The sequence below is a fragment of the Aythya fuligula genome, chromosome 3 (genome assembly GCF_009819795.1).
Source record: "Aythya fuligula isolate bAytFul2 chromosome 3, bAytFul2.pri, whole genome shotgun sequence".
Classification (NCBI taxonomy): domain Eukaryota; kingdom Metazoa; phylum Chordata; class Aves; order Anseriformes; family Anatidae; genus Aythya; species Aythya fuligula.
Window position 1 is genome coordinate 64,642,895 of NC_045561.1, and position 18,848 is coordinate 64,661,742.

Sequence of the window (18,848 nt, forward strand, 5' to 3'; positions counted from 1 at the left end):
ACTGAACTATTACAAATTATCCCATTAGTAAATGTTAATGGTCTTAGATTTTTAAATGAAAATGATGAATCATCAAATGCAGACATGTTTGTGGGGCATACCTTTTATTTTTGTTGTGTGAAATAACATTCAGCAAATTGCAAGAATGTAGCTCAGGCCCTTTATTCATTCTTGTCTGAGCAATGTTCTAGCTTAATTATGAAGTGACGCAGGAATTATCAGGCAAAATCCTAAGACACGGCAGAGTCACAGATCACACACATTGATCACGATAATCCCAATCTTCTAGCCTTAACATTTATGAAAATGAAATTCTGTTCTGACTCATCAACCAATTATATTTTTAGAAATACTAACTGAATTATTTATCTCTCCTGCAGTAAATACACTACAGTCAAATCTGAAACTGAGCCTTTTCACTTCAGAGTAATAAAAAGAAATAAATGTGATCACTATAAATAGTTGGAATAAAAGTTATATAACGTATTAGATTGATGTTTCCTAGTTTCTGTCACCAGCTGCTGATGTCTAAACATAAATACAGTAATACTCTGCACAATTTGGGTCACCTGTTCTCATGATAGATGAAACCCAACTTGAATAGGAGCCTAGTAGGGCTACAAGAATAAACCACATATCTTTGTAGAGGACCACAGATCATGGAGGGTATAAGAAGGCTGCTGTAAGTTAAGAGGCTATATTTGGCTGAAGAACAAAGGAAAGCAAACCTCTCAGTATTGGAAACTGGAAATTAGAAGGCTGCTTCTAAGTAATGTTGAGGCTTGTAGGTGAGCTTGGAACCAAGGGGGGCAGAACTATGTGGTCAGTTTTAAGCGTTGTTTGATCATTGCATGAAACAGCAGATACAGCATGAGTGCCTGGGTTAGCAAAGCACTGGGCAAAATAGCCAGATGGTCAGCTTCAGTTCTTGTTGCTAACATTTGATTTACTGCTGGATAATCAGGGTAAAGACTCCAATGCAATTCAATTTTGTTTAATAAACCTCAGAGGATGGAAGTTTGAGGGATTTATTTTTTGGTAGGTCAATTTGTTTTTGTTAATGTTGTGCTTTTCTTTAACACTGTAGTGTTTTATTTTCAGATATATCTATTTCTTCCCCAGCTGCCCAACTCTAAGGTAATCACCTTGCTTTTGTTATGGTTAAGCTAAATTGTCCCAAGGTACAGTGGTGTCTCTGATGTCCTGATCACATGCTGCTGTACTCACAATTGCCTCAGGGGAGCAGGAGGACTGTTATTTGAGACTAACTTCTTAAGACTGAAGTAGGTGCCCTATTACCACCCTCAGTGCTTGAGGCTGAGGTTCTTCAATCACTGCCTAATCCTGAGAGAACACCCAGAAAGAACATGCTTAAAATACACAGACAAGCCCTGCAGTATTATCACCAAGTGACCCTTATCTATGCATAATTCTGAATGTCACATTTTTCAGTCTGAGACAAGTTCATGCAGTGAGAGGAAGTTGTCAGTCTTTCCCCGGACTACTACTTTTAAAATCATGGCATGTTTTCAGCAGATGCTGTTGCAGGCAATGCACACGAGCTGTAACTTAACTCTGGAATGTGGGATTATTTCCCAGCATTTCCAGGCCAAGGCACATGCTCCAGACCCATGACTTACATGCAAGATGAAACCAGCTAGACATCCTCCATTCTCTTCTTCCCTTGTCCCCTGGTTTTCTGGAAAGATATGTGAACCTAGACCGGGGAAGAGCTACAGCATGGTCTGGCCACATCAGTGAAGTGGGTGCTACATCGCAGTGTAGTTTTTTTGCAGTATTTCAACGTATGCATATTCAACTGGCTGTTGTTGTCTACCAGTGGATATTGTCCCCAGCCTTGTTGTTGATGGTAAGAGTGGCACAGTCTAGCCCCAGGTGCATTAGAGGGGGAGCAGCAAGGTTTTGTGAGATCTTCCAGGCTTGTTTCAAACAGTTCATGGGCCTCATCACAACAGAAAGAGATATCTGCTAAGACCTCATTGACTTCACCATCAGTTTCAGCACCTGGTCAAAGCTTTTGTGAAACATGCTTCATTTAACAGAATGGATCTAGAGCAGCATACTGTATTTTAGGAAGACAAGTAAAAGCAACAGTGAAATTTATACAATGACAAATATCAATAGCTGAAAGAAAGTGATGTTAACTGACTGCCTGAGTGGAAGCTGGGAGATCATTTCTGTAAGCAAAAATGTTGGATGGAATTCAAGTCCATACCCTGAACAAACTTGTTTACAAATCAAGCAGGAATGCTGCAATAAAGCCTCTACATTCTTGTTAATAATATCTCATAGAGAAAATATTTGTATGCCTGCATGCTTCTTTACCCTCAAATTACCAAAATTTTAAAGGACTGAGTCACAGGAAACCAGGAAACCTGGCAACTTAAATCCAAGTACAAAACACCTGGTAAGGTTACAGACTACTATTTCTAAACAGAAGTTTCAGTTCATCATATCCATATGTACAAGGTACAAGTATTTTGAGGTACAAGAGGGCAATAAGACCTTTGGAGGACAGACATGGCTGCAGTTATCATACTGCAGGGGTGTTATACAATTGGCAATAGGTGGCTGCAGTGGAAGGTCTAGTGATATTATTATCTGCTTTGGCCTGTATCAGTAAGCTTTTCTTGGCTTGTTAGAAAGAACGTGTGTCCAATAATATCCATTTCAATATTTCTGTAGGCTTGCCTTTCTGCTCCTCCAGATTTACTGACAAATGCAACTGGCCTCCATTTCCCCTGATAGCCTTTACTCAATAGTGCAGGGGACATCTGCCAATGAAGTACCTGATTAAAGTGAGTTGTTATTTTCAAGAACTGTCAAAAAAAAATGTTAAGGAATTGCTGAAACATCCAGAGTACCTCCAGCACAGGGTCATTCCAGCCCCATGTATCAGTTTCCTTCCCACATCCTGCATTTTTAAACTGAGTTCTTACTGCGGCTCCCTGAAGATGAGACCAGATAGCAATATCCTTACAGCACAGCCACACAAATATCTCCAATGGTGAGCAAATACGCCACGTAAGAAGCTGGATCTGTTCAGTGCAAACTAACTCAGTGTCAGAAGGACAACCATTGTACAGAATTACATCCAAAATAATGAACCCTATCTCTGTCTTGGTTATAATGTATCTGGTTTTATAAGCTTGTGCCTCTGCTCTTTTACTGTCCTCTCCCATAAGATATTCAAGATGGTTGATGTTCATCTCATTCACTGCAGATTTTTTTCGCACTACCTAAACTTCAAAGTTCCTGCACGCAAGAGGCTGCATTATCACCACATTCCTGAAAAGCATGAGCCACAAATCCTTTCAATGCTTAGTCTGTGTGAGGCTTTGAGGACAAACAACAAACACTTGGTTCCTGCCTATAGACTGGGCACCGATACAGAGGTAACTAAAAAACAGAGCAGGTTTTGAGGGGTTCAAATATTTCACTCAAGCATCTCAGCTCCTCCTCAAGTCACTTATTCCCGCTCACCCAACTGCTCACGTCCTGGTAGTCTTCAGGTGTATTCGCGCAATGTCCACACATGACCAGAAGAGCAGTTAATAGGGAAAGAATCTCAGTCTGGCACAAAGGCACAGTCACAAACCTTTCCTGGGAGAGTTACTAAATAGAGCACTGCCCCAGCAGGAGGTAACAAAATCCAAACAGCCTCAGACAGTTGCTTATATTTGAACCCCAGTGTTCAGCTTAGAGTAATTTTATATTAAAGGCTTGCCTCAGGTAGGCATATTAACAAGATCCTCATTTAGCCATCTCTATCTTCACCTTAGACTTGGGGTCAGATTTTGCTAGACTAATTAGCAAAAAATAAAAAAATAAAAAATCGTATTTCCCACCTGAGCGCAGACTAAACAACAAAAAAAAAAAAAGTGCAAAATCATGTAAACGTCTTTATCCAGTTCTGATGAATTTCATTTTTTGTCATTCTTGTTTCTCAAAGGAAATATATATATATATTAAAAAAAAAAAAAAAAAAAAAAAAAAAGACTGCTCATTTCTTGCAAACAAGCTCATTTTTATTGGAAGGGCTGCAATCAGAGTAGAAATTTATGGCTGTGAAAGCAGATGTCTGTAAAAGGTTGTTAATAGCACCTACCCCAAGTAATAAGAAACTGGTAATAAATCTGTTAACTAAATGGTAGCCCAGCATGTTCTCTGTGAGTATGTGACAGAGGACCATCCTTAGGACACCAGTCTCCCAGTCTCCTGTCAAGGGCCTGTTCTCATGCCATCTTAGAGAACTGACAAGTTGGGTCATCTGAATATCACCTTCCAATGTTTTTAAACATTTGAATTTCTTTAACCTTTAACTCTTGAATGTCCTAGATTTCTCGTGATAGCCAACTTATGCCTTGTTAGCTTGGTTCTTTTTTTAATTTCTACAAAATCCTTACTGCAGTCCTAACTCTTAACTCACTGAAAGGTAAACCAATCCTGACTGATTTATTTATTTTTTTTTTCTGGAACATGTGTAGTACTGTTTAGTGAGACCTTCAGTTTAAAGCATATTTCTATTTGCCTATAAAACACTCTCAAAGTTAAATGCTTTTGGTTGAGCTCTTTACCAAGCTTTCTCAGGCCATCTCCTGTTCTCCTCTTTCCCTTTTTCATCTCTAGAAGATTTCAGTCAAAATTAAATTATTTCACAAAACAAAGCAAGTGAAATATATATATATATATATATATATATATATATATATAATGTTTGCAGTATACTAAAGAACCTTTTCATTGAGCAGGTCATGTGCTTTGCTTGATTTTGATTCAAGAACCTAATTGACAATAAAAAGTGAAACTTTATCTCATAGAGATGCCTCGTGTCATCCCTGCAAAGATCCACTGGTCCACTTAGATCTCCTCTGCATTAACGATTTGCACACACATTTCCTGGCAAGCAAATGCATGGTGCAGATTGGGGCTGCAGGATAATGAAGGGTCTTGGCAATGTTACTTAAGTGCCCACAGAGATTTGCCTTAGGGTCCACTTCGGTAATGCTGGCTAATTCATACAGCCCCCGCTGTACCCATCTCACCATGGTGTGCAGGAGAGCATGCTGCCCACCTTGCAGAGCTGCTGCATGCCCCCAGTACCCAGGGGTTACGCCAGAGGCCTACCTTGCTTGTACAAAGCCCTGTGTAATAGTAGGTGCTTGGTGAAATACACTTGTAAGCTTTTTAGGTTGGGTAATGTTCCAGGCCGTCAGCTGTAAAATGGAGGTAACTGTACCAACCTGACAAGGCCAGCCTCAGAGGAAAGGTCCCTGTCTTGGCCAGGCATTCAGCACAGAGCCATAAAGCAAGCAGGGCTGCGAGGCCCAGACATAGGCCAGGGCTCACTGCAAGGGCACAATCCACTCCAGGATCACAGGTGATGATGGGGAGTGGCTTCCCTGGAAAAACATCTCAGAGGCCATTTCACGTAAAGGCTTTGAGTCTGCCTGAATATGCAGGAGAGCTGCAGGGACAGTTCTAATTCTGGTATTTCCTCACTGGGATCAGAGACAAGCTCTGAAAAGCCTAAACAGAATTAGCCAGGATTAGTCGCTTTTATTCTCATTTCATATTTTTGGAAAACCGCCAAAACCCGCAAGCCTTGTCTAAAGCAGGATTTAGCAGGATTTCTGTCTTCTGCCCGTGCCTTGGGCCCACGGGCCCCTCCTGCCAACCCCCACTAGATGGCACATGTTCCTGTCCTACAACCACTCTTAGGAAAAACTGGCATTAACAGCCAACCTCCGTAAACCATCGCAGTCACAAGCATCCACAAAAGCATCCCTCACGTCTGAGGCAGGGGTGATCTGCCTGGATGCAGGATCGTTGCACTTTTTTGAGCAACTGTAGTGTTATTTATTTTGCAGATTTATGCACTGCAGTCAGAGACGAGCATGGGAGGTGCATGACACCCAACTGCCTTACTCCCCTTAACTGACCCCCACTGATTTCCGCAGAGCTGTTTCAGGAACACGGAGTTTTTTCCATCAGAAAGCAAGCCACGGGACTGTTTACTGCAGAGAAAAGATTCAGGCAGAACATAAGGTTGTGATACTGTTTTTTTATGTGCTTCTAATTGTTTTTCATTACTGAAATTAAAGTCACCCTGTGTGACGAAAAGCAATGGTCAAGGGCAGAAATTCAGCTGCAACTGCAGCCTGACAGTTAAACAACAGTAACTTAAAACTGCCACAACTATTAAAGAGGAATTAAGGCTTAACATGATTCCTGCCTTACTTCCCCTTTGCCCAGAGGCTCAAGTAGTCAGCTGCATTCCTGGTACAAAAACAGTCGCCATTTCCTCATGGGAGGGAAGCAAAGTCACATCCCTATTCCACCCCTCACACTTACTGACTTCCAGTGGGAGCCCTCAGAAAGCAGGGGTTTGAGTCTATAGCAAACAGAAGACTCACAGCAAGGGAAGGGAACCAGGAGTCCACTTTCTTACTGCCTAAAGCAAGAATATACCAGCTAGCAGAATAACACAAGCTTTCCTTTCAAATGTGATATCCAACAGACACTTAGTGCAGAGGTAAAGACTGCTAAATAGCCTGTCTTCTGCAATGGATGTGATGAAAAACCATACCACTGACACTGTCTCCAGCCACCCTGGAGCAGTTGTGCAGGAGTTGCACAACTCAAATAGTTAAGGGCCTCACTGTCCCGAGGAATTATGATAGGCTTCCTTTTGGGAGGCACAGAGAGGCTGCACAAACAAAAACCAGGATTCACAGAAGCCATTGGTCTGAGAGGAGGAGCATCTAAATTATCCAGAAGAAAATATTGTTTGAAAGGTTATAGGCTAAATCATAGCACTCACTTCCAGCTACTTAGAGGACAGGAAAGCTACAAACGTTTTCTGCTTAGATTCAAAGCTGTTAAAGCTCTACCAAGGTACTGAAGCACTCTACCAAGTATTTCAAGCACACACAGTCCTGAGAGAAGGAAGTTTGTGCATTACCACCCTTCTAGACATGAGAGCAGCAGTGAGCACACTCACCAGGAATGTCAAAAACCTAGCATCCGCTCTATCCAGTTTTGGTTATTTGGTAATTTGTACATCCTGCATGCAAGAAAAGCAGCATGTTTCTTGCCAAAGATATTTTAATATGACATGATGTAATTAAATATTCATTGGCTCAAGCACGTGAGAAGAGCTCTAACATCCATAGTCACGTTATTCAGCTGGGGAATCCTGAATGTCCATTTGCAGCTGCAGCAAATGAATGCAGTCACCCTTTAACTATATCAGCTCTATCTAAGAATCAGATGTGGGTTTGTCAGGATGCAGAGTTTCCAGAGGAGAGGTTGCTTCTGCAGGTGTTCACAGGGCAGGGACATTGTTAACCTCTGTCTGCTTGAGACTGCACTACAATGGCATCCTGTACCATTACAGCCACTTTCAGCATGGTGGTACACAGTCAGGGTTATTAATCAGCATGCCGTATTCTGAGCAATTTACTTTGTTTTCTTGGAAGAATAAACATGGGAAGCAAGATACTTAGCTCATTCATTGATTTTACCAATAATACTGTGATTTCAGAGACCAGCCCTGACAAAAACTGTCCCTTTCCTGAGGAGCAATAGAGAAATGGGTTTGTAGAAATGCTGCTGGACACCCAGAGACTGGGACAACAGCAAGACAAGGGGCAGTGAGTCCTCTGATGGGAGTTTAAGTACTTCTGGTCAAACAACTTGAGAGCTACATTTAGGCCACATTCCCATGGGCACTCCGGAGGAGGTGAATAATAGATGCTATCAAGTAACTGGGAAACCTTTCAAACCCATCTGCTTTCTACTGTTTCTTCTATGTGGCCAGATGGGAATTTTAAAATTACATAGAACAGAAACTGTCAAAAATAACTCTCAATTGGTGTATTCCAGGAGGAACTGCTAGGATAAGAAGGATTACTTTACTCTATTGTAAGAATGGATACAATAGAGATAGACTGCCCTTAACAATATCTCTGGTGGGTACTAATGTGGATATAACTAGTAACAGCTGGATGAAAACTTCTGAAATGCAAGGGTATGGTGTAAGCAACTAAAAGAAGACATAGTAATGGAAAAATAAATCCAGTAAGAACTAACACAATGAGGCAGAAAACAAATAGGTCTGTTGGCTCCAGCTTTATTGATCAGAATAATCTTTATAAGTATTAAATCAAAAGTATAAGTGCAATTCCTCTGAATATCAAATATTAAACATGCATACAGTGTTCTAAGGGTGACAAGCATAGGAACAGAAAAGTGAAAAGGTGCAAATGAAATATAGGAAAATAGCAGTAATGGATCAATCAGTATTAACAGCAAAACTTCCTCATACTAAAATGATGCAGCAGTTTAGTCATGGAAAGATGTTAAATCTAAAGACTTATTATATGTATCAGGTATTAAAGGGAGCAATCTCTGTAAAAAAAAAAAAAAATAGATATATATATTTAAAAAGCAAAGTACTTTAGCCTATAGAGTTATCAGTAATATTTGATTTTATTATCTACTGTATTGCCACAGCAGTCACTAGGTGACAGGTTAACACAATAAAATGCAGTAACAATTTTCAATGTATTTTTCTCCATAAATCATTGATATATTTTCAGCATATCTAATATTTACATCACTTAGGCCACATACAGTAGAGTCTGTGTAGATGCCCGACATTATAATCCAAGGTAGCTACGATTATTTTCACTTGATGAAAGCATTTTGTGTTACCACACATATTTCCGTATCTTGTTAACAGGACAGAATAGGTGTGTGCGCACGCATTTATTTCTTAGTTGTCCCATAAACTTGTTCATAAACAAAGAAGGGTGCTATTTTCCTTCTATGAATCTATGGGAAGCAAGTCTTTCAACTGATTTACTCCTGTGCCCAACAGAAGCAGGACAAGATTTTAGAGGTTTTGGTTACCTCGTCTTAAGGCCACACTCACAGTAGAAAACTCAGTCCTTGGTGATACTGGAGTCATGAAAAGTAAGGAAAGGTTTTGCATCTACAAAGTATAGGAGAACTGGCTTTTTTGTTCATGTACAGAAGATCTCAATGAGACTGCAATAAATCTCTTACCTCACTGCATGAAAGTATGACTAGCAAGGATGCAAGTAGCTAGCACAGCTTCTCTGCCATTATACAGCACACAGGTTAGCAAGACAGCCAACAAGGCTATTTCTAATCCACCAGGTCACAATCAGTCTTCTACTGTGCTCAAATGAATCTATAAAAAATAATAATAATAATAATAATAATCTACTGAACCTAGAGCTGAAGTCTGTTATGCATTGTGCACCAGGCACCTAGCAGTGATGAGAGCTCCCATCCTGACCCGGTAATGCACAGCTCACAAAGCATCTCAGCTCCCAGTTGTCCTACCCATCAAGCTTGTGCTGAGCAAACCTTCCAAAGTTCATTCTCCAGTGAACTCAAAAACCTGTTTTGTCAGGTCACGAAAGAGAGGTGGCTTCTCTGACAGATTTAATGGAAAACCAGAGCAAATGGCTTTTACACTCTTCATATCAACTGTCAGAAATGACCAGAAACTCACCTTTTAGCATTAAAAAAAAAAAAAAAAAAAAAGGCAGAAATGCAAGTCATTTGCCATTATCCTTTATCAATTCAAAACTCACTAAAGAAAGCTGTTGGAAGAATGATCTATTAGAGTTGGTTAAACATCGTCTGCAACACAGTAGTTTTTCTCTCATACCACAGGAATCTAGTTCAGGTACCACGCAGATCAGCTATGATACCCTCACAAAGGGCTCTTCACAGGGGCTATCTAAACAACTGCTGCTAGCTCTCATTAACTTCAGCATTAAGTTCATCAAAAATCATGTGCCACTTCTTTGTAAACAATTAGTATTCAACATGACACACTTTTTCTATCTCTACATTTCTGGGGTTGAAAGTCAGATCTTTTGAAACAGAATTGATTAGTGTTCCCACATGGTACTTGACAAACATCAGAGAAGTATATCACACCAACACCACATATAATCAGACAACACTGCCAGTTACCTGAAGGTTTACCACTCAACACTGTGTAAAATTACTGTAAAAGTAAAATTACTGGTAAGTAACATTTACTGTCTCTAACACCAAAATCAAGTAGAAAACCATCATGAGCCAGGAGCTACTGCTTTGCAAGGAGGTCAGGTGCTAATAATATGGACTAGGAACCTATCTCCTCTTTGGGATCAAACTCTCATTGATGGTCTATCAGCACACCTAGGTTCTATTTATGTGTTCTGCTTGGGAAGGAAGAAACTCAGTCTGGGGATGTCCTCAAAAACTGCAGACATCTGGACAAGTCATGAGAACTACTGGAGGTCAAGAGAACTTCTTTAGGCCTGTCAGTATTGACTGACTGGTCTGAGTTTGTTGGTTTGTTTTTAAAGATCATTAAGAGTAATTGCCCATGAATCAGCTTAACACCTGGGATGGGAGAGAGACTGCTTTATTAGAACCATCATAAGAGAGAAGATGATGGAAACTTTTCTGACAATGGTGCACCAAGCTGCATGGTTCAGCCAACACACTGGAGGGAAGGGATGCCATCCAGAGCATCCATCTTGATGCCATCAAGACCTTAACAGTTTTGAGAGGTGGGCCTGGGCAAACCTTACAAAGTTTAACAAGGCCAAGTGCAAGGTCCTACACCTGGGTCAGGGCAATATCAAGCACAAATACAGAATGGATTGAGAGCAGCCCTGAGAAGTACTTGGTGGTGTTTATTGATGAAAAACTCAACATGAGCTGTCAATCTGCTCTTGCAACCCAGAAAAACAACCATATCCTGGGCTACATTAAAAGCAGCATGACCAGCAGGGTGAGGGAGATTATTCTCCCCCTCTGCTCTGCTCTCATAAGACACCACCTGGAGAACTGTGTTCAGCTCAGAGGTTCCCAGCATAAAAAAGGAATGGACCTGCTGGAGCAAGTCCAGAGAAGGGCCATGAGAATGATCAGAGGGCTGGAGCACCTCTCCTATGAAGACAGGCTGAGGGAGTTGGGTTTGTTCAGCCTGGAGAAGAGAAGGCTCTGGGGAGACCTCACTGTGGCCTGACAGTGCCTAAAAGGGGCCTCCAGGAAAACTGGGGAGGGACTCTGTGTCAGGGAGGGTAAGGATAGCATAAGAAGTAACAGCTTTAAACTAAAAGAGAGGAGATTTAGGTTAGGAGGAAATTCTTCACTCAGAGGTTGGTGAGGCACTGGCACAGGTTGCCCAGAGAAGCTGTGGATGCCCCATCCCTGGAGGTGTTCAAGGCCAGGCCGGATGGGGCTCTGAGCAACCTGGTCTGGTGGGAGGTAGGGTAGGCAGGGGGGTGGAATTAGAGGATCTTTAAGGTATCTTCCAACCCAAACAGTTCTCTGACTAATATTTAAATTGGAATTATGATCATGAACACAGTTCTTTAACTGGGATTTTCCCCTTTTCATATCTGAGATATTAGGCTGTTATTTTTATACTCCAGAAGCACAAATTTGTATTTAATGATATTTGGCAGTTTTTCAGTGCAGCACTTTACTTCATAGTGCTTTGGAAACATTAACCACATTTTCAAGGTACAGAATAACAGCTGAATAAATTGATTGACATATTTATAGAGTCATGGGCAGTTGAGAAGAGGGGAAAATAGGCACATAGCTGCAGTTCTTTCTTTTGCGGTGAAACAGAACTCTCACCTTCATAAAACTTCAGCAAGCAGCATAAACAAAACCAAAACCTTTAGATGCAACAACAAGAATAGCATAAAGCACAAGAATACAGATCCCTTTACTATGTAGATAGTACTGGAACAGGAGTTGCTTACTTTTTTTTTTTTTTAAATGATCTATGCTATAGGAGATAACATACCCCCAGCAAAATGTGGACAATACCAAATCAGAGGAGGAAGTTGATATGAATTATGGCTGAGTTGCTGTTCAGAGTCTAGATGGGCTGGAGAAACGGGATGATGGGAACCTCATAAAATTCAACAAAGGGACGTGCAGAGTAGGCCAGAACAAACCCTTGCACTGGTACAGGCTGATGACCACTGATGAGACACAGTCTTTGTAGAAATAATCCTGTGGATCCTGACAGACAATAAGCTGAATGTGAGCCATCAATACAGTCTTGTGTGGAAGGAGACCAATCATATCTTGCCCTCTGTTTGGAAGAGCACTACCAGCAGGTCAAGGGATGTGATGTTTGCCTTCAGCACTTGTGATACTGCATCCAGAGTCCTGCTGTATCCCTCTTCTACTCTGAAGTTTTGGGACTCAGAATTCAGGAGAGACCTTGCTAACCCAGAGTGAATTCAGCCCAGGTCATGGGCTGGAGCATTTGTCCTGTGAAGAGAGGTTGGCAGAGCTCAGCTTGTTCAGCCTGCAGAAGAGACAGCAAAATTTCACTGCTGCCTACAGTCACCTAAAGGCAGGGGGTACCAAAGACTGAGCCAGACTATTCTCTGAGTGAAGAGTGACAGGATCAAAGGCAGTGGGCATGCAGCAATAAGATAAACTCAGAACCTGCGTACAAATTTCGTTTGTTTACCATAATGGTTGTCAAAGCCTGGCACTGCCCCTTAGAGGCTGTCAAGCCTCCATCCCTCGAGGTGCTCAGATCTCAGCTGAGCACAGCCCTGAGCAACCTGCTCTGCTTGGTCCTTCCCTGAGCAGAGCGTTGGACTGTACAACTTCTGGAGAGTCTTTCTAACCAGCATGGCCTCTGCATCTGTTAGTAACCTGACGATCTTCACAGCATCCTTTTAAGGCACAGGTATATATTAGTATGTCAAACCAGAGAGGCTGAGGGAGACCACATGGAACATGATGGTGATATATTTGGTATCAACACTGCTTAACGGTTGTTCTGAAATAGTCACAAGCATGCAATTAATTAAACATGCAATTATAATGGTAGCAACTGCCAAGGAGTTTGAGTCTCCTACTAAAAATTTTGTGTGAGCTTTAATCATGTCTCCAAGAGGGGAAAAAATTAAGACTAAAAATAAAAATAAAATAAAATAAAAAAAAAAGACACAAAACAAGGTAACAGAAGATGCACCCCAACTCAAATGACTGAAAAGTTTCAAATATTTTCTACCCAGTGGTAATGCTGTCATATTCTTCTAGATAAGATTCATGATGCCATTGTAATTAGCCCTTAAGCATAACCTATTGATTTCAACAATTTTCGATTACAGCCACTTATGAAACTTCTCAAGTTAGATACAGTTTTGTTACATTATTTTCTAACAAGTCCATACTTCATAACCACCAAGGTGTGTACAACAACACAAAGAACTCCACTGGAAGGCTTACCTATTCATCACATGCTTGGAACATAAATTACTGTTTATAAGCTCTCCTTGCCTGGCAAAAAGAGAGTACAAAAGGTGAAATTACAAGTAATATAAAACCATTGGCTAGAAGTTATAATATTGTACAAAACGTGGATTTTGAGGAGCTTATTATTTCACTCTTGTATTTTTCACCACTGTGAAGCACAACTATTTAGCTGATGCTTTAGAAGTGCCAGAAGAGTTTTCAAAGATATATTGTCTGTGCATAACAGTAAATCATGCCCACAGAGAAACCAACACACTTCATAAAAAAAAGGTTTATTTTCCTTTGAAATGATGATATTGCTAACACATTCCAACTTGTTGCAAAAACCTTTTACTAACTCTCCTCTTCAGAGGAACATATTCTAATGTATTACAAAAGCAAAAGCTTTTGGAGAAATATATGTATGTTTATATATATATATATATATATTCATATTTCCTAAATAGATTTTTTGATTTTTTAAGCAGGTTGTTAGGGGGAGATTTGTGTGGCTGTCTTACCACACTGAATGCATTTAATTCTGAAATAAACAACTATGGGAGTCAGATACCTTCTGCAATTCATCAGCTATGAAGTAAGTCAGTAGAGAGCAGAGATAGCAGTGCATGTCCTTGACCAACCTTCATCCACACTTGCTGTGGCACTGAGTAGACCTTTGCACATGAGATATCACTCCTACATATGTGTGGTGGAGCAACTGATTCCTGTCACTACAGAGAGCTGTGTCTTGTTGCTCTTGGCTGAGAGGAAGGAAGCCCAAGGCCTGGAGGGGGCCATATCAGAGCAGGAAAGTAGTCACTGGACAGGAAGATACTGGAAAGAGCATGGAAAGACTTAACTCCCTCTCTCCACTCCAAGAAAAAACAATATTACAAACAAAATAGAAACTGGCAACCCAAGCTCAAAACATGGACTGGGAAAAAGACATTTCCCACATCCAAACCAAATAATAATTTCATGTAATTGATTCATTCTTTCAGAAAGAAAAATAAATAAAGCTCATCCTTACTTCTCACCAAAACTCCCTCAAATCCACGTGAAAGGAGAATATACATTATGTCCTCTCAAAGGCAGGGAGAGGAGAAGAAAGCAGAGCCCACATCCAACAGGAGCAGTCAATGGCCCTCAGCTATACCTACATCCTCAGATGGCTTTCCAGGGGATGTTAATGAACAAGTGCATCAACAGCTACCGTAATGGTAGCTACTGGTGGTGGCAATGCACTGATTTAACTCTTTAAGAAGTTTCAGAACTTGTTACTAAATCTTTACTTTAAAAACAATTAGTAAAGTATATTTTTCTAAAAAGATAGTACAAGAATTAGGATTGTTTACCATAAAGAGTATTTATCCAAACATCAACAGGAATTAATCAATTTCATTCTGATATCCTGGTGATATTTATTTTCATTTGAAAATATAGTGGGAATGTTTAGTTTGCTTTTTATTTGCCCCATACTACAAGAACATGTTTACCTGGAAGTTGTGCATGACAGCTATGACTGATGAGGTTTGGGGTACGAACACACTATTAGCTCTCTATCTGAATGTCATTTCTTCTTGTGGGTACCACAGCTAAGCTGCAGGCTTCCTGGATAATGCAGAGATATTCATTCTAATAGTGCTGCGAACTGGGAGCACCGATGATTTTGCTGGAGGAAACACCAACACTGAACACAGCCATCTTCCTCTCAGACAGCAATATTCTCCAGAACCTTCCTGTTATGTCTTCTGCTGTGCCCCAAACACCGGTTACTGAAGCTTTGACAAATCAAATCAGTGAATGTTATACAACAGTCTGCTAATAGACAGGATTAATCATTTCCTCCTGTAGCTTGTTCCAGATATATCTCAGAGGTAGCAGTCTCCCACTGCAGACATTTAATTAGGTCAGTTTGGGGCTGATTCTCTTATGAGTAGCATTGAGAAAGGCAGGCATACATGACCCTCAGCAAGCTGTGCTCAAAGCCCAGGTTTTGAGAAATGGCTTCCGTGTGGTCAGCCCAGCTGCACTCAGTTTTCTGCCAGACAGACTGACTCTGACCTGGATTAATCATTGTGCATATGCTTTTGGCCATATACAGCAAGTGTGAACAAGCTAGCAGCTGTCTTTTGATTCTCTTTTATAGGTGGTATTAGACCTTGCAGGATGATGCATTGCTTTCAAAATTTTTTTTTAAAACCTTTTGTTCCTACATACACGTGCAAAGCTTGTAAATGCCATTCATTTCAGATATACATTCACGATAGCGATTTTAACCCCCTGAGTTTATCTACAGCTTCTAAATTAAACCATAAAAACTCCTCCCATGCTGAACTTAATCATTCTCCACTCCAAAATGCTTACGTGCATACATATATGCACACTCACAATGTTGAGAAACTGTATTTTCAAGAGATGCTGTTGCAAAGCTAATTCAGCCAACATCATCTGAAATGATACTGGCATCTAGGGATAATAAAAATTTGCTTAACACCACTAAAGCTGAAGCTATGTCAGTTGGTGTCAAATAATATTGACACCTTCTTCCATATGGAAAAATTTCAGGTTTATTTCTACTGATATACAAGGGTTAGACTTCTCTTTTATCTGCACAGTGAGAATCTTACCCTGAATGGTATCTCAAGTGTGTTTGGTTCGTTTGTATTCCAATATATTTAGTATAACCTTTCAGACAGTGATTCAGCAAGGCAATGTAACTTTCCAGATTTATTTGATCTGTATCTTTGAAGCAAATAGTTAAGCTGCCTGTCTCAGAAGAAAAATAAAACACTTGAACTCTTGCCTTGGTCCTAATTTAGAGTTCTGTTTGCATGTTTGTTTTAGCATCTTCTGGGAACATTCTGTCTCCTCAAGAGCTATTCCACCAACATAGAAACACAATTTGATTGCTTTTTTATTTCTGAGGCTTTGTCAACTTAATTTTCCTCTCAAATATGCAAAATGCAAGGATATAAATTATGCTTGGCATTATAAATGCATATGGCCAGAAATAAAAAATGTCAGCAACTGTTATGCTGCCACTATATGTGAACAGAGTATTTGGCCACTAAATGGCATGTCAGCTTGACGTTTTTTAGAAAACTTGAAAGTCCACTTTTCACCTCCCTAATAATTTTCTCCAAATGACCTAATATCTGTGAGACATAATAACTAAGTGCAAACTCACATTTTTTGAACTTCTTGCATTTATATGTTTCAGTGTTAATCATGCCTCATTGAAGTTAATGTTATTCGACCTTCTCAAATTAGTGCTACAGGAAGGCAAAGGGGGCAGTTCTTTGGGTTTTGACAGTCTGACCAATATGTAGAGAGTCAACTTTTAAATTCTTCACTTGCGTTATAGTCATATCAGAGTACTTTATAGCATGCAAGAAGTTTGTCTTTATTGACATTATGGACACAGCAAACATCTGTCAGGACTGAGCCAGAGAAGCATTGTCCTGCATAGCAGAACATATTTTTCTCACTGCAGAACCACATAAAACCTCACTATAGGGAGAACCACTTGCACAAACACATGGGAGAAAATAATTTGTTACCTAAGGCTTAAACTTCAAACAAGAAGCTGCTTGTGACAATCAAGCTGGGATGGATGTGCAGGAGGGTTGACTGAAAAAGGAGAAAAGCCACAAAATAAATACATTCTGGACCACAGTACCACGTTTGCATTAGATGTTCTTGGATGTCATCCTCAGAGTAATCTCAGTGATAGTCTGTCAATATGAGATCCTTGCCTTCCAGCTATGCCACCCTCAGAGGCTGATCTATACCAGCCCAGCACACCAATGTTACATTTACGCTACCACACCAGAGCTTGTATAGTTTTAATCACTTATTTTCTCATTGTTGAGCAACACTTACTGGTCTCTTGAACTTAATGCTAATTCTGGAGTAATAAAGTTAAAGGCAGTTAAGCCATCTCTATTATGCTGTAAGAACCAGCTTAAGCAAGCTCAGCACACAACATCTTGCTTTCAGCTACCTAATAAAGAATACCCATGTGCTAGATGATGGTAAATCAGGATGTGATAGAAAGTTGGAGTATTTCACAGACAACAAACTTCTTTCGCAATAAAGCACAGCTGGCTCTCACCCAGTGATACTCCAGCTCATGCCAAGTTCCACAAAAATCACAAACCTGATCAAGTATCACATACCAAGAATCAAGTGACAGATTTCCATGGAGTAGACAGCAGCAACAATACATGCCCATGGAAAAAGCCATCCAAAGTAGCAGCTTCTCGTGTGAGTGGTGGGGGAGGAGAAGAAGAGGAGTTCTGCAATGTAAACAGCTTTTGCAAATACATCAATATTTAAAAGTAGTAAAAATATGTAAAATAGAAGGACCAGGACTTGGTCACCCCAGAATACAATGTACTTTATGACTGTATGAAAGACTACAACATTATTTAGTCAGTACAGTTGTGTTAAGATTTTTAGAAATGTAAACATCCTTGATGCAGGAGAAATTCTGTGGTCAGAAGTCTGTTGACATAATGAAATTGCAAGGGATTTAGACTTAACAAATGAGCTTAAAGTTGACCTACCACCAAATAAGCTTGTCTTCCCTCTTGTCTTATTAGATAAAATAACCTGGGTGAAAGATCCATACTTGTTCACATATTTACTCTCTTGGTGGAAATAAGCCAGTCACACTTCTCTTACCTTTGTAGGTCTGAGCACTGTAACATCTGACAGAACCAGCTGTTCTCCATTCCTCTCTTCTCACAGGTTTTTCCTGGCAGAACACCTAATTAAGTTTTGCTTGGATGCAGTTTATGTGGTATTGAGTAAACAACCCCATGTATTTACTAAAGTGAAAGAAAAATCCCTTTGTCTGGTTGGATCGTACTACTCAAATCACAGCTTGGAGCCATCACTATACCCCATGTAAAATTGCAGAAAAATAAACATCCAAGGCCTGATGGACGATAGAAAACACTAACAAGTATATAAATTTAGCCAAGATAAAGGAATATATTGGAAAACGGATGAGAAAAATAGATTCTTAGTGGCCATGAGCATTCACTAAAGAAAAAGTTGGACTACATCATAATCAAAATAATTTTAAAAATCAATTGTGATTTCTGGGACAGTAAGTCCAGTGTCTCTCTCATTAAACCAGTAGCTTGAATGTCTGTGAAAAAAAGCAGAAAAGATCTAAAGCAGATAACAGAGCATGCTGTAACTGAAATCTGCCAGTTTATTGCTAATATAGTGGAGAAAGCATTTTCTAGAGCCAGTGGAACCAACTCCTCTAAAGATCTGTCATTCTTCCTCAAGAAGAAAAGAAGAAAGATTAAGTGGAGGAAAAAAAAATAATAACACTCCTGGAAATGCAGTGGTATATTTGTCATAAAATCTGAGGTCTGTGCTTTTCCCTTTTGGAGTCAGATATAATTAAATTTTTTCTGGAATGCAGTGAAACAACATAAAGAAAAATAAAAAGCAGGTAATGGTAAAAACAGGAAAATAGCAACAGTTGAAAA